The 13,045-nt window shown below is 36.3% G+C and overlaps 1 long non-coding RNA gene across 1 annotated transcript in view; it reads left to right on the plus strand.

The window, feature by feature from the left end:
- LOC133539657 (uncharacterized) overlaps positions 1-10,229 on the plus strand; it is a 60,972-nt gene extending 50,743 nt beyond the window's left edge. Inside the window, exons 3-4 of the long non-coding RNA XR_009803462.1 lie at positions 9,815-9,884; positions 10,065-10,229. This is a non-coding gene — a long non-coding RNA (uncharacterized LOC133539657). The remainder of the gene's footprint in view (positions 1-9,814; positions 9,885-10,064) is intronic.
- The last annotated feature ends 2,816 nt before the right edge of the window (positions 10,230-13,045 follow it).

Below are 13,045 nucleotides of genomic sequence, written 5' to 3' on the forward strand. Positions count from 1 at the left end.
CCATATGTTTGTGCTAGTTTGTGCAACAAAAAATTTAGTTTTTTGCTGTTACGGTCTTTATATTAACATTTTAAGTTTTTTATCTTATTAAAGTGTAATTAAGGTGTTATTAATCATAACTGGAACCCCCCCCCCCCCCCCTCACCCTCAATATGTCAAAACTGCTCCCAAACTTGTCCCATTAGTTTGTGCTACCTTTGTGCTGCAATCGTTTTGGGTCTAACTATTATATTTTTTAAGTTAACATTTTATGTTATTAACAAGTTATGTTATTAACAAGTTATGTTATTAACATGTTATCTAAATATTTCCCATATGTTTGTGCTAGTTTGTGCAACCAAAAATGTATTTTTTTGCTGTTACGGTCTTTAAATTAACGTTTTAAGTTTATCTTATTAACGTGTAATTAAGGTGTTATTAATCATAACTGGAACCCCCCCCCCTCCCCTCACCCGCAATATGTCAAAATCCCTCCCAAACCTTTCCCAATAGTTTGTGCTACGTTTGGGCTGCAATCGTTTTGGGTCTAACTATTATATTTTTTTAAGTTATTAACATTTTATGTTATTAACATGTTATTAACATTTCATGTTATTAACATGTTATCAAAATATTTCCCATATGTTTTTGCTAGTTTGTGCAACAAAAAATGTATTTTTTTGCTGTTACGGTCTTTAAATTAACGTTTTAAGTTTTTTATCTTATTAATGTGTAATTAAAGTGTTATTAATCATAACTGGAACCCCACCCCCAATATGTCAAAATCTCTCCCAAACTTGTCCCATTAGTTTGTGTTATGTGTGTGCTGCAATCGTTTTGGGTCTAACTATTATATTTTTTTAAGTTATTAACATTTTATGTTATTAACATGTTATCAAAATATTTCCCAAATGTTTGTGCTAGCTTGTGCAACAAAAAATGTAGTTTTTTGCTGTTACGGTCTTTAAGTTAATGTTTTAAGTTTTTTTTTTATCTTATAAACGTATAATTAAGGTGTTATTAATCATAATTGGAACCCCACCCCCAATATGTCAAAATCTCTCCCAAACTTGTCCCATTAGTTTGTGCTTCAATCATTTTTGGTCCAACTATGATATTTTTTAAGTTATTAACATTTTATGTTAACATGTTCTGAAAATATTTCCCATATGTTTGTGCTAGTTTGTGCAACAAAAAATGTAAGTTTTTTGCTGTTGCGGTCTTTAAATTAACGTTTTAAGTTTTTTATCATATTAACGTGTAATTAAGGTGTTATTAATCATAACTGGAACCCCCCCCCATCACCCCCAATATGTCAAAATCTCTCCCAAACTTGTCCCATTAGTTTGTGCTAGGTTTGTGCTGCAATCGTTTTGGGTCTAACTATTATATTTTTTTAAGTTAACATTTTATTTTATTAACATGTTATTAACATTTTATGTTATTAACATGTTGTCAACATATTTCACATATGTTTGTGCTAGTTTGTGCAACAAAAAATGTAGTTTTTTGCTGTTACGGTCTTTAAGTTAATGTTTTAAGTTTTTTTTATCTTATTAACGTGTAATTAAGGTGTTATTAATCATAATTGGAACCCCGCCCCCAATATGTCAAAATCTCTCCCAAACTTGTCCCATTAGTTTGTGCTATGTTTGTGCTGCAATCGTTTTTGGTCCAACTATTATATCTTTTATGTTATTAACATGTTATCAAAATATTTCCCATATGTTTGTGCTAGTGTGTGCAACAAAAAATGAATTTTTTTGCTGTTATGCTCTTTAAATTAACGTTTTAAGTTTTTTATCTTATTAACGTGTAATTAAGGTGTTATTAATCATAACTGGAAACCCCCCCCCTCACCCCCAATATGTCAAAATCTCTCCCAAACTTGTCCCATTAGTTTGTGCTACGTTTGTGCTGCTATCGTTTTTGGTCTATTATATTTTTTAAGTTAACATTTTATGTTATTAACTTGTTATTACCATTTTATGTTATCAAAATATTTCCCATATGTTTGTGCTAGTTTGTGCAACAAAAACATTATTTTTTTTGCTGTTACGGTCTTTAAATTAACGTTTTAAGTTTTTTATCATATTAACGTGTAATTAAGGTGTTATTAATCATAACTGGACCTCCCCCAAATTATGTCAAAATCTCTTGCCAATCTTGTCCCATTCGTCTGTGCTTAGATCGTTTTTGGTCTAACGGTAATAATTTTTATGTTGATAAAGTTTTGTTATTAACATATTATTAACATGTTATTAACATGCTATTAATGATAACTACACCCCCAAGCTATGGCAAAATCCCTCCCCAACTTGTCCCATTTGTTTGTGCTGCAAAAATGTTGTTTGTGTCACACGTTACAATATTTAAGTTTTAATATATTATGTTTTTTTTATGTTATTAACGTGTTATTATCCATAAGCAGCCCTCCAACCACGTCCAAATCTTCTTTTGTGCTATGATTCTGCTGCAAAATTATTGTTGTGTAACTATTATAACTTTTATGTTATTAACGTTTTTAGGATTTATTACAAGCTACATACAATGTAAACAACTCAATTAAAATAGTGAAACTGTATAAATCTTGCAGCACAAATATTTGGGACAAGTTTTTGACTTAGTAGGAGGGCGGGCTGGTTATGAATCATAACACGTTAATTACACGTTAATAACATAAACACTATTAAAGCGCGACAATATTTTTTTTTTGCAGCACAAACGTTTGGGAGATTTCGACATGGAGTATGAAAAATATCAAAATAAAACGTGCATCCTTTTTTTTTTTTTTAGTGCCGATGATGCAACCTGCCAACAAACGTGTTTGGCTTTATCTAATCGGAAACCTGACGACACGTTACTGGAAAAAAAAACTTGTGTGAGTGAAAATAATAGTGAAGTGGACTTGATCCTCGCTATCACACTTAAAAAAAACAGAGATAAAGCTTCTTCCGAGTTAATATTGTTAAAGAGAAGGCTAGGCAAAATAAGTTTGATCTTGATAAGCTATCAAAGCTACGACAACAAACCAATAAAAATGCAGAAAAAATAATGTTTTATAGGATAAGAAAGACTATTCATCCCAAAATGTGGAAATTATGTAGTTGTAGGTATAAAAGTCCACAAAAAATAAGGTAAAACATATGAAAGTTAAAGGGAAATATTACAGAAATACATTAAAAAAAGAGCACAGAGCTGATGCAACCAGTTGCCATTTCAGTGGTGCCATTTCTGCATGCAGCTACAAAAGTAAAATGCAATGAAAAACCAAAAAAGTATCAATAAATATTACATATTGCACATAGACAGACAACAGCAAGACCAAAGACAGGAACAGACGCTACAGCACAACCGAGAAAGCCGACTCGGTCCTAGGCTGCCCACTAGCTTTCAGTTAATGTTAGGTCGGGGCGGATGAGCGAAAATCTGGTTATTGAGACTGACGTGTTCGATACATGATGCTAATAGTAGCACGTGGTGTTGATATTGTGATGCTAATAGTAGCATGTGTTTTTTATATGGTGATGCTAGTACAGTAGCATGTGTTTGTGTTATGATGCAAAAATAGTAGCATGCATAATTTAATTTCTAATGCTAGTAGCATGAGTTTTTTGTATGGTGATGCTAATACAATAGCATGTGTTTGTATGGTGATGCTAGTGTCATGTTGTGTTTATATTGTGACGCTAATAGTATGTGTCGTTTATATTGTGAATGCTTGTAACATGTGACACTTATATTATGATGCTAGTAGCATGTGCTGTTTATATGGTGATGCTAATACAGTAGCATGTGTTTATATGTTGGTGCTAGTAGCATGTGTTTATATTGTGATGCGAATAGTATGCGTTGTTTATAATTTGATGCTTTTAGCATGTCATTTATATTGTGATGCTAGTAGCATGAGTTGTTTATATTGTGATGCTAATACAGTAGCATGTGTTGTTTATATGGTGATGCTAGTAGCATATGTTTATATTTTGATGCTGAAATAATGTGTTGTTTGTATTGCGATGCTTGTAGCATGTGTGTCGCTTATATTGTGATGCTAGTAGCATGTGTTGTTTATATTCCATCCATTTCCTACCGCTTGTCCCTTTTGGGGTCGTGGGGGGTCGCTGGGGCGTATCTCAGCTGCATTGTGATGCTAATTTTTGCATGTTTTTATTTTGTGATAATAATATGGTAGCATATGTTGTTTATATGTTGATACTAACACAGTAGCATGTGTTGTTTATATGGTGATGCTAGTAGCATGTGTTGTTTATATGGTGATGCTAATAGTATGTATCGTTTATATTGTGATGCTTGTAGCATGTTTCGTTTATATTTTGATGCTAGTAGCATGGGTTGTTTATATTGTGATGCTAATACAGTAACATGTGTTGTTTATATGGTGATGCTGGTAGCATATGTTAATGTTGTGATGCTAATAGTATGTGTTGTTTATAGGGTGATGCTAATAGCATGTGTTTATATGGTGATGCTAGTAGCATGTGTTTATATATTGTGATGGTAATAGTATGTGTCGTTTATATTGTGATGCTAGTAGCATGAGTTGTTTATATTGTGATGTTAATACAGTAGCATGTGTTGTTTATATGGTGATGCTGGTAGCATATGTTGTTTAATATTGTTATGCTAATAGCATGTGTTGTTTATATGGTGATGATAGTAGCATGTGTTTATAGGGTGATGCTAGTAGCATATGTTGTTTGTATATTGTGATGCTAATAGTATGTGTCGTTTATATTGTGATGCTAGTAGCATGAGTTGTTTTTTGTGATGTTAATACAGTAGCATGTGTTGTTTATATTGTGATGCTGGTAGCATATGTTGTCTAATATTGTGATGCTAATAGCATGTGTTGTTTATATGGTGATGCTAGTAGCATGTGTTTATATGGTGATGCTTGTAGCATGTGTTTATATATTGTGATGGTAATAGTATGTGTCGTTTATATTGTGATGCTAGTAGCATGAGTTGTTTATATTGTGATGTTAATACAGTAGCATGTGTTTATATGGTGATGCTGGTAGCATATGTTGTTTAATATTGTGATGCTAATAGCATGTGTTGTTTATATGGTGATGCTAGTAGCATGTGTTTATATGGTGATGCTTGTAGCATGTGTTGTTTGTCTATTGTGATGCTAATAGTATGTGTCGTTTATATTTTGATGCTAGTAGCATGAGTTGTTTGTATTGTGATGCTAACACAGTAGCATGTGTTGTTTGTATGGTGATGCTGGTAGCATATGTTGTCAATATTGAGATGCTAATAGTATATGTTGTTTATAGGGTGGTGCTGGTAGCATGTGTTTTTTATATTGTAATGCTTTTAGCATGTGTCGTTTATATTGTAATGCTTTTAGCATGTGTCGTTTATATTGTGATGCTAGTAGCATGAGTTGTTTATATGGTGATGCTGGTAGCATGTGTTGCCAATATTGTGATGCTAATAGTATGTGTTGTTTATATGGTGATGCTAGTAGCATGTGTTTGTATGGTGATGCTAGTAGCATGTTTGTTTATTGTGATGCTAATAGTATGTGTCATTTATATTGTGATGCTAGTAGCATGAGTTGTTTATATTGTGATGCCAATACAGTAGCATGTGTTGTTTATATTGTGATGCTGGTAGCATATGTTGCCAATATTGTGATGCTAATAGTATGTGTTGTTTATAAGGTGATGCTAGTAGCATGTGTTTATATATTGCGATGCTAATAGCATGTGTTGTTTATATTGTGATGCTAGTAGCATGAGTTGTTTATATTGTGATGCTTATACAGTAGCATGTGTTGTTTATATGGTGATGCTGGTTGCATATGTTGTCAATATTGAGATGCTAATAGTATATGTTGTTTAGTATATGTTGTGATGCTAGTAGCATATGTTTATATGGTGATACTAGTAGCATGTGTTTATATATTGTGATGATAATAGTGTGTGTCGTTTATATTGTGATGCTAGTAGCATGAGTTTTTTATATTGTGATGCTTATACAGTAGCAAGTGTTTTTTATATGGTGATGCTAGTAGCATGTGTTTGTATATTGTGATGCTAATAGAATGTGTCGTTTATATTGTGATGCTAGTAGCATGAGTTGTTTATATTGTGATGCCAATACAGTAGCATGTGTTGTTTATATGGTGATGCTGGTAGCATATGTTGCCAATATTGTGATGCTAATAGTATGTGTTGTTTACAGGGTGATGCTAGTAGCATTAGTTTTTTTATATTGTGATGCTAATAGTATGTGTTGTTTATATTGTGATGCTAGTAGCATGTGTTGTTTGTATCGTATTTTGACGCGATGCACATGCTTTATATTGTGATGTTCAAGTGTAAACACATGCTGCTCCTTCCAACGATGACATCAGCGATAAATTTGTTTGGGACTCGAACACGACCCCCGTGGGAAAGCTGCCATAATCCAGCAAAGTCAGCAAAAGGCTGGGAAGAGAGACCAAAAAACTTTGCTCCGGACGGCATGACGCCTGTCAAGTGTCCACCATACCCCCACACCACAGCCATTCCCACGCATCGGCGAAACGTGAGAGGCGTGTGAGACACTCACACATAAACAGGAAGTGACCGTCTGGGTGCAACGTCCACAGATTAATAACCCAGTGCACGTTTGCTGAATCATTTCATCCACGTTTTTTTAATCGGCCATCAAATGTACTCCACGCCCGTCATGTGACCTGCACCGCTCGCCGTCGTACGTCCACGCAAAGGACACGGTTTACAAGTGCACGTTGAGTGTGATCCATACCTTAGCGTGGGTGGGGGGGGGGGGGTGTCCAAACTAGGGATCAATAAGGACTACTTGATGGCGCCCATGTCCAAACACTGCCTTTGATGCTGCCATATTGTCGCCATCAAGTGAACGGCGTAAATATTGCAGGTAAATTACCTTTTAATTGTGCACAAAACCAGCAATTTGTGGTATTTACTTATATGACCCTATGCAAACAACCTACCCTAGTCATGGTGCAAAAAAACAAAGAATAGTAGGGTTAAATAAAAGTGCTGCAAACGAGCGTCTTTTCGTGTCTTTCTCATGGATGTCATCGGCTGGTGAGCTGCTGCATCGTCTCTGAGTTGGTGAAAGTTTAGTCCAGATTATAAATCGTACCTGTCACCTGCATAGTAGAAGGATGAGGACATACTCCGAGGAGTTGGTACACTTTGGCATCCAGTTCTTATGGCGAGAAAGACACAAAAAGACACTTTTATTAACGCTCTGTGTGAGGGTTATGATTAATTTTTCATCCAAACAGGAAGATATAAACATCCAATCAGTTGGTGTCCCAGTGAGAGCAGACACTGTACCGTAAGTGATTAACCCTACATGAAAATTATGATTCTTAATCCAAATAATTTGCGGCAATTGCCTATATGACCCTATGCAAACAACCTGCCCTAGTCATGGTGAAAAAAAAAGACACAAAAAGACGCTTTTATTAACGCTCTGTGTGGGGGTTATGATTAATTTTTCATCTAAACAGGAAGATATAAATATCCAATCAGTTGGCGTGCCAGTGAGAGCAGAAATTGTGCTGTACGTGATTAACCCTACATGAAAATTATGATTAATTCTTAATCCAAACAATTTACGGCAATTGCCTATATGACCCTATGCAAACAACCTACCCTAGTCATGGTGAAAAAAAAGAAGAATAGTAGGTTTAAATAAAAGTGCTGCAAACACGCGTCTTTTCGTGCCTTTCTCTTGGATGTCATCGGCTGGTGAGCTGCTGCATCGCCTCTGAGTTGGTAAAGGTTTAGTCCAGATAATAAATCGTACCTGTCACCTGGATAGTCGAAGAGTGAGTACATACTCCGACGAGTTGGTACACTTTGGCATCCAGTTCATATGGCAAAAACGACACAAAAAGACGCTTTTATTAACGCTCTATGTGAGGGTTATGATTAATTTTTCAACTAAACAGGAAGATATAAACATCCAATCAGTTGGCGTGCCAGTGAGAGCAGACATTGTACCGTAAGTGATTAACCCTACATGAAAATTATGATTCTTAATCCAAATAATTTGCGGCAATTGCCTATATGACCCTATGCAAACAACCTGCCCTAGTCATGGTGAAAAAAAAAAAAGACACAAAAAGACGCTTTTATTAACGCTCTGTGTGAGGGTTATGATTAATTTTTCATCTACACTGCAAGATGTAGCTGATATTAACTTAACAAGTGTATTAATAATCATTTTTTACAGCTTGTCCCTCATAATTTTGACTAAATAGAACGATAAATGACACAATAAGTTACTGCATATGTCAGCAGCAAAATAAGGAGCTTTACTTTGTTTACTTACTTCTAAAAGACAAGTTGTCTAGTATGTTCACTATTTTATGTAAGGATAAACGTGCACTAAGAAACGTATGTTTAATGTACTGTGAAGGTCTCTCTATGGTGGGTTCTCCTGGTGCCAACAGATCTTCTAGAAGCTCAGTGGTCAGGTTTGAACAAGTCTGTTATTGCATGTACACACGCCCAAGGATAGCCTGCTTCCCAGCAGTCTTCGTGCTCGTGACTTTTCAGTCTGCTTGCTCTCTCAGTCCCTCAGGCATGTGTCTTCTACTCCCACTCCAACCACGTGTCTCGTCCCGGCTGCTGCTAATAAAGGCGACAGCTGATTGGATAACAAAGCCCAGCTGGGCCATCCACTCACCTACTGCTGTCCTCGAGGCCGGTCCTTGCAGGCCCGCAGGCCAAGCCCCCTTCCACATGTACCCTAAGATGTTTTTGTTAAACTAAAGCCAATAATGCCTTTTTTTGTGGTACCCTTTATTTAGAAAAGTACAGAAAATATTGGTATCGGGACAAAACTTTGTATGTATATATATATATATATATATATATATATATATATATATATATATATGTATGTATATATGTATATATATATATATGTCAGGACTTGGATGTTGTTTGTTTCTCCGACGCAAAGGAAAATTGGCAGAAGCCAGGCGAGAATGCAAGTACATTCTTATTTATTAAACACTATAACAAAAGGGGAATCAAATGGCGCTCACAATGGCGGAGAACAAACTTGACTAATGAAAAAACAAAAGACTAGCACAAAGGCTACACACTATAAACATGAAACAAACACTTGCACTGTGGCATGAATAACAAAAACGTACGTGGCATGGACAGCATAATAAACAGAGTAGCGTGGCATGAAGGTAGATGAAGAACATGAAGTTGCCAGGCTGAACACTTGGCAACTACAGGTTTAAATAATACCAGTGATAATTACAAACAGGTGTGAGGGCTGAGGGCAAGGTGAAAATCAATGAGTAGCTATGGTGATAAAACAAACAAGGAAGTGCAAAGATAGGAACCGATTGTCCAAAAAACAAAAACAAACATGACAAAAACGAAACATGATCTCATGGGCGTGACTATATATATATATATTATTTAATTTTTTTTATTGTTTTTTTAACTACTTTACATGCTTTCGGCCCTTGAGCAAATATTTTTAAGTCAAAAAGTTTGGACCCCCCTAGGCCAGAAGAATGCAGAGAAGCTTCTCATGATTCTATTTCCTTTTTTTTTTTTTTTTTTTTTTAATCAACAATGTTTTGCTTCTTTTTACACTTGTACAACAACAAATATTTGAAGTTGTAAATAGACGCAGTTTGACCCTGGAACAGACCTTGTGTATTTTGAACCCCTATAGTCCTAGGACAGAACGTACTATATAACTATACTCGACATGCTCTATAAACGCCAGCTGAGCGATCGGCGTCGTCTCTCGGCGCTAACGTGTACTTCCTGTTTCCTGTCCACAACAGGAAGTTGGGGAGCTTCTCTGGCAGAGGATGAGCTGCGGGAAGACCAGGTGGGACAAGCTGCAGCTTGCTGGTGTGTACACAAAAACTGTTTGCTCAGCCTGAACATGTGACCTGGTCACGTGACTTCGGCACAGATTGTGTGTGTGTGTGTGTGTGTGTGTGTGTGTGTGTGTGTGTGTGTGTGTGTGTGTGTGTGTGTGTGTGTGTGTGTGTGTGTGTGTGTGTGTGTGTGTCTCACATTTTTTTACAGCCCACGCCAGCACACTTGACTTTTTGTACGAGGAGGCCCAAAAGTTTCCAGGCTTCTTTCACATTCGCTTTTGACTCGTGGGGGCGTGATGACGTGTCGCATGCTGGGAGTTCAGACCTTCAGTTGCGTTTTTAACACTAAAAATTAAAACGTATTTCACCAAAACGTGACTCTCCCGAAGTGCAGATTTCTCAGTTATGGGCATTATACATTTTCATCCTTGCGCTGCAAACTTTTACAACTTTTTTGTGTCTCATTCACAATCCTCATTCACAATTTTTTTTCATATGCATTCTAAATCGTAAATAAATGTTAGCAAAAGTCAGCCAACAATGGAGCCAATTGGGCTCGCTCTATTCCGCCTCTAAAGCGCTCTAAAAACATCCAAACACCTCCATCAAAGTTTTAAGTACACACTAAATACATATAAAGGGAATAAGCGGTAGAAGATGGATGGATGGATAGTGTGATGCTAGCAGCATGGGTCATTTATATAGTGTGATGCTAGTAGCATGTGTCATTTATATAGTGTGACGCTAGTAGCATGTGTCGATTATATCGTGACGCTAGTAGCATATGTCGATTATATTGTGATGCTAGTAGCATGTGTCAATTATATCGTGACGCTAGTAGCATGTGTCGAGTTATATTGTGATGCTAGTAGCATGTGTCGATTATATTGTGATGCTAGTAGCATGTGTCGATTATATTGTGATGCTAGTAGCATGTGTCGATTATAATGTGATGCTTGTAGTATACATCGATTATGTGGTGTTGCTTGTAGCATGTGTCGATTATAGTGTGATGCTAGTAGCATGTGTCATTTATATAGTTTGATGCTAGTAGCATGTGTCGATTATATTGTGATGCTCGGAGCATGTGTCATTTATATAGTATGATGCTAGTAGCATGTGTTGGTTATATTGTGATGCTAGTAACGTGTCGATTATATTGTGATGCTTATAGTATACGTCGATTATGTGGTGTTGCTTGTAGCATGTGTTGATTATATTGTGACGCTAGTAGCATGTGTCAATTATAGTGCGATGCTATTTGCATGTGTCGAATATATTGTGACGCTTCTAGCATGTGTCGAATATATTGTGATACTAGTAGCATTTGTCGATTATAGTGTGATGCTAGTAGCATGTGTTGATTATAGTGTGATGCTAGTAGCATGTGTCGATTATAGTGTGATGCTAGTAGCATGTGTCGATTATAGTGTGATGCTAGTAGCATGTGTCGATTATAGTGTGATGCTAGTAGCATGTGTTGATTATAGTGTGATGCTAGTAGCATGTGTCGATTATAGTGTGATGCTAGTAGCATGTGTTGATTATAGTGTGATGCTAGTAGCATGTGTCGATTATAGTGTGATGCTAGTAGCATGTGTCGATTATAGTGTGATGCTAGTAGCATGTCGATTATAGTGTGATGCTAGTAGGATATGTCGATAATAGTGTGATTCTAGTAATGTGTTGAATTTCGTGATACTAGTAGCATGTGTCGATTATAGTGTGATGCTAGTAGCATGTGTCGATTATAGTGTGATGCTAGTAGCATGTGTCGATTATAGTGTGATGCTAGTAGCATGTGTCGATTATAGTGTGATGCTAGTAGCATGTGTTGATTATAGTGTGATGCTAGTAGCATGTGTCGATTATAGTGTGATGCTAGTAGCATGTGTCGATTATAGTGTGATGCTAGTAGCATGTCGATTATAGTGTGATGCTAGTAGGATATGTCGATAATAGTGTGATTCTAGTAATGTGTTGAATTTCGTGATGCTAGTAGCATGTGTCGATTATATTGTGATGCTAGTAGCATTTGTCTAAGAGTGTGATTCTAGTAGCATGTGTCGAATATAATGTGATGCTAGTAGCATGTGTCGATTATAGTGTGATGCTAGTATATTGTGTCGATTATATTGTGATGCTAGTAGCATGTGTCAATTATAATGTGATGATAGTATATTGTGTCGATTATATTGTGATGCTAGTAGCATGTGTCGATTATATCGTGATGCTAGTAGCATGTGTCGATTATATTGTGATGCTAGTAGCATGTGTCGATTATAATGTGATGCTTGTAGTATACATCGATTATGTGGTGTTGCTTGTAGCATGTGTCGATTATAGTGTGATGCTAGTAGCATGTGTCATTTATATAGTTTGATGCTAGTAGCATGTGTCGATTATATTGTGATGCTCGGAGCATGTGTCATTTATATAGTATGATGCTAGTAGCATGTGTTGGTTATATTGTGATGCTAGTAACGTGTCGATTATATTGTGATGCTTATAGTATACGTCGATTATGTGGTGTTGCTTGTAGCATGTGTTGATTATATTGTGACGCTAGTAGCATGTGTCAATTATAGTGCGATGCTATTTGCATGTGTCGAATATAGTGTGACACTAGTAGCATGTGTCGATTATATCATGATACTAGTAGCATGTGTCGATTATATCGTGATACTAGTAGCATGTGTCGATTATATCGTGATGCTGGTAGCATGTGTCGATTATATCGTGATGCTGGTAGCATGTGTCGATTATAGTGTGATGCTAGTAGCTTGTGTCGATTATATCGTGATACTAGTAGCATGTGTCGATTATAGTGTGATGCTAGTAGCATGTGTCGATTATATGGTGATGCTAGTAGATTGTCTATTATATTGTGATGCTAGTAGCATGTGTCGATTATAGTGTGACGCTAGTAGCATGTGTCGATTATATCATGATGCTAGTAGCATGTGTCGATTATATCGTGATGCTAGTAGCATGTGTCGATCAGTGTGATGCTAGTAGCATGTGTCGATTATAGTGTGATGCTAGTTGCATGTGTCGATTATAGTGTGATGCTAGTAGCATGTGTCGATTATATTATGATGCTGGTAGCATTTGTCGATTATATGGTGATGCTAGTAGATTGTGTCGATTATATTGTGATGCTAGTAGCATGTATCGATAATAGTGTAA

The sequence above is a fragment of the Nerophis ophidion genome, linkage group LG21, assembly GCF_033978795.1.
Source record: "Nerophis ophidion isolate RoL-2023_Sa linkage group LG21, RoL_Noph_v1.0, whole genome shotgun sequence".
Taxonomy (NCBI): domain Eukaryota; kingdom Metazoa; phylum Chordata; class Actinopteri; order Syngnathiformes; family Syngnathidae; genus Nerophis; species Nerophis ophidion.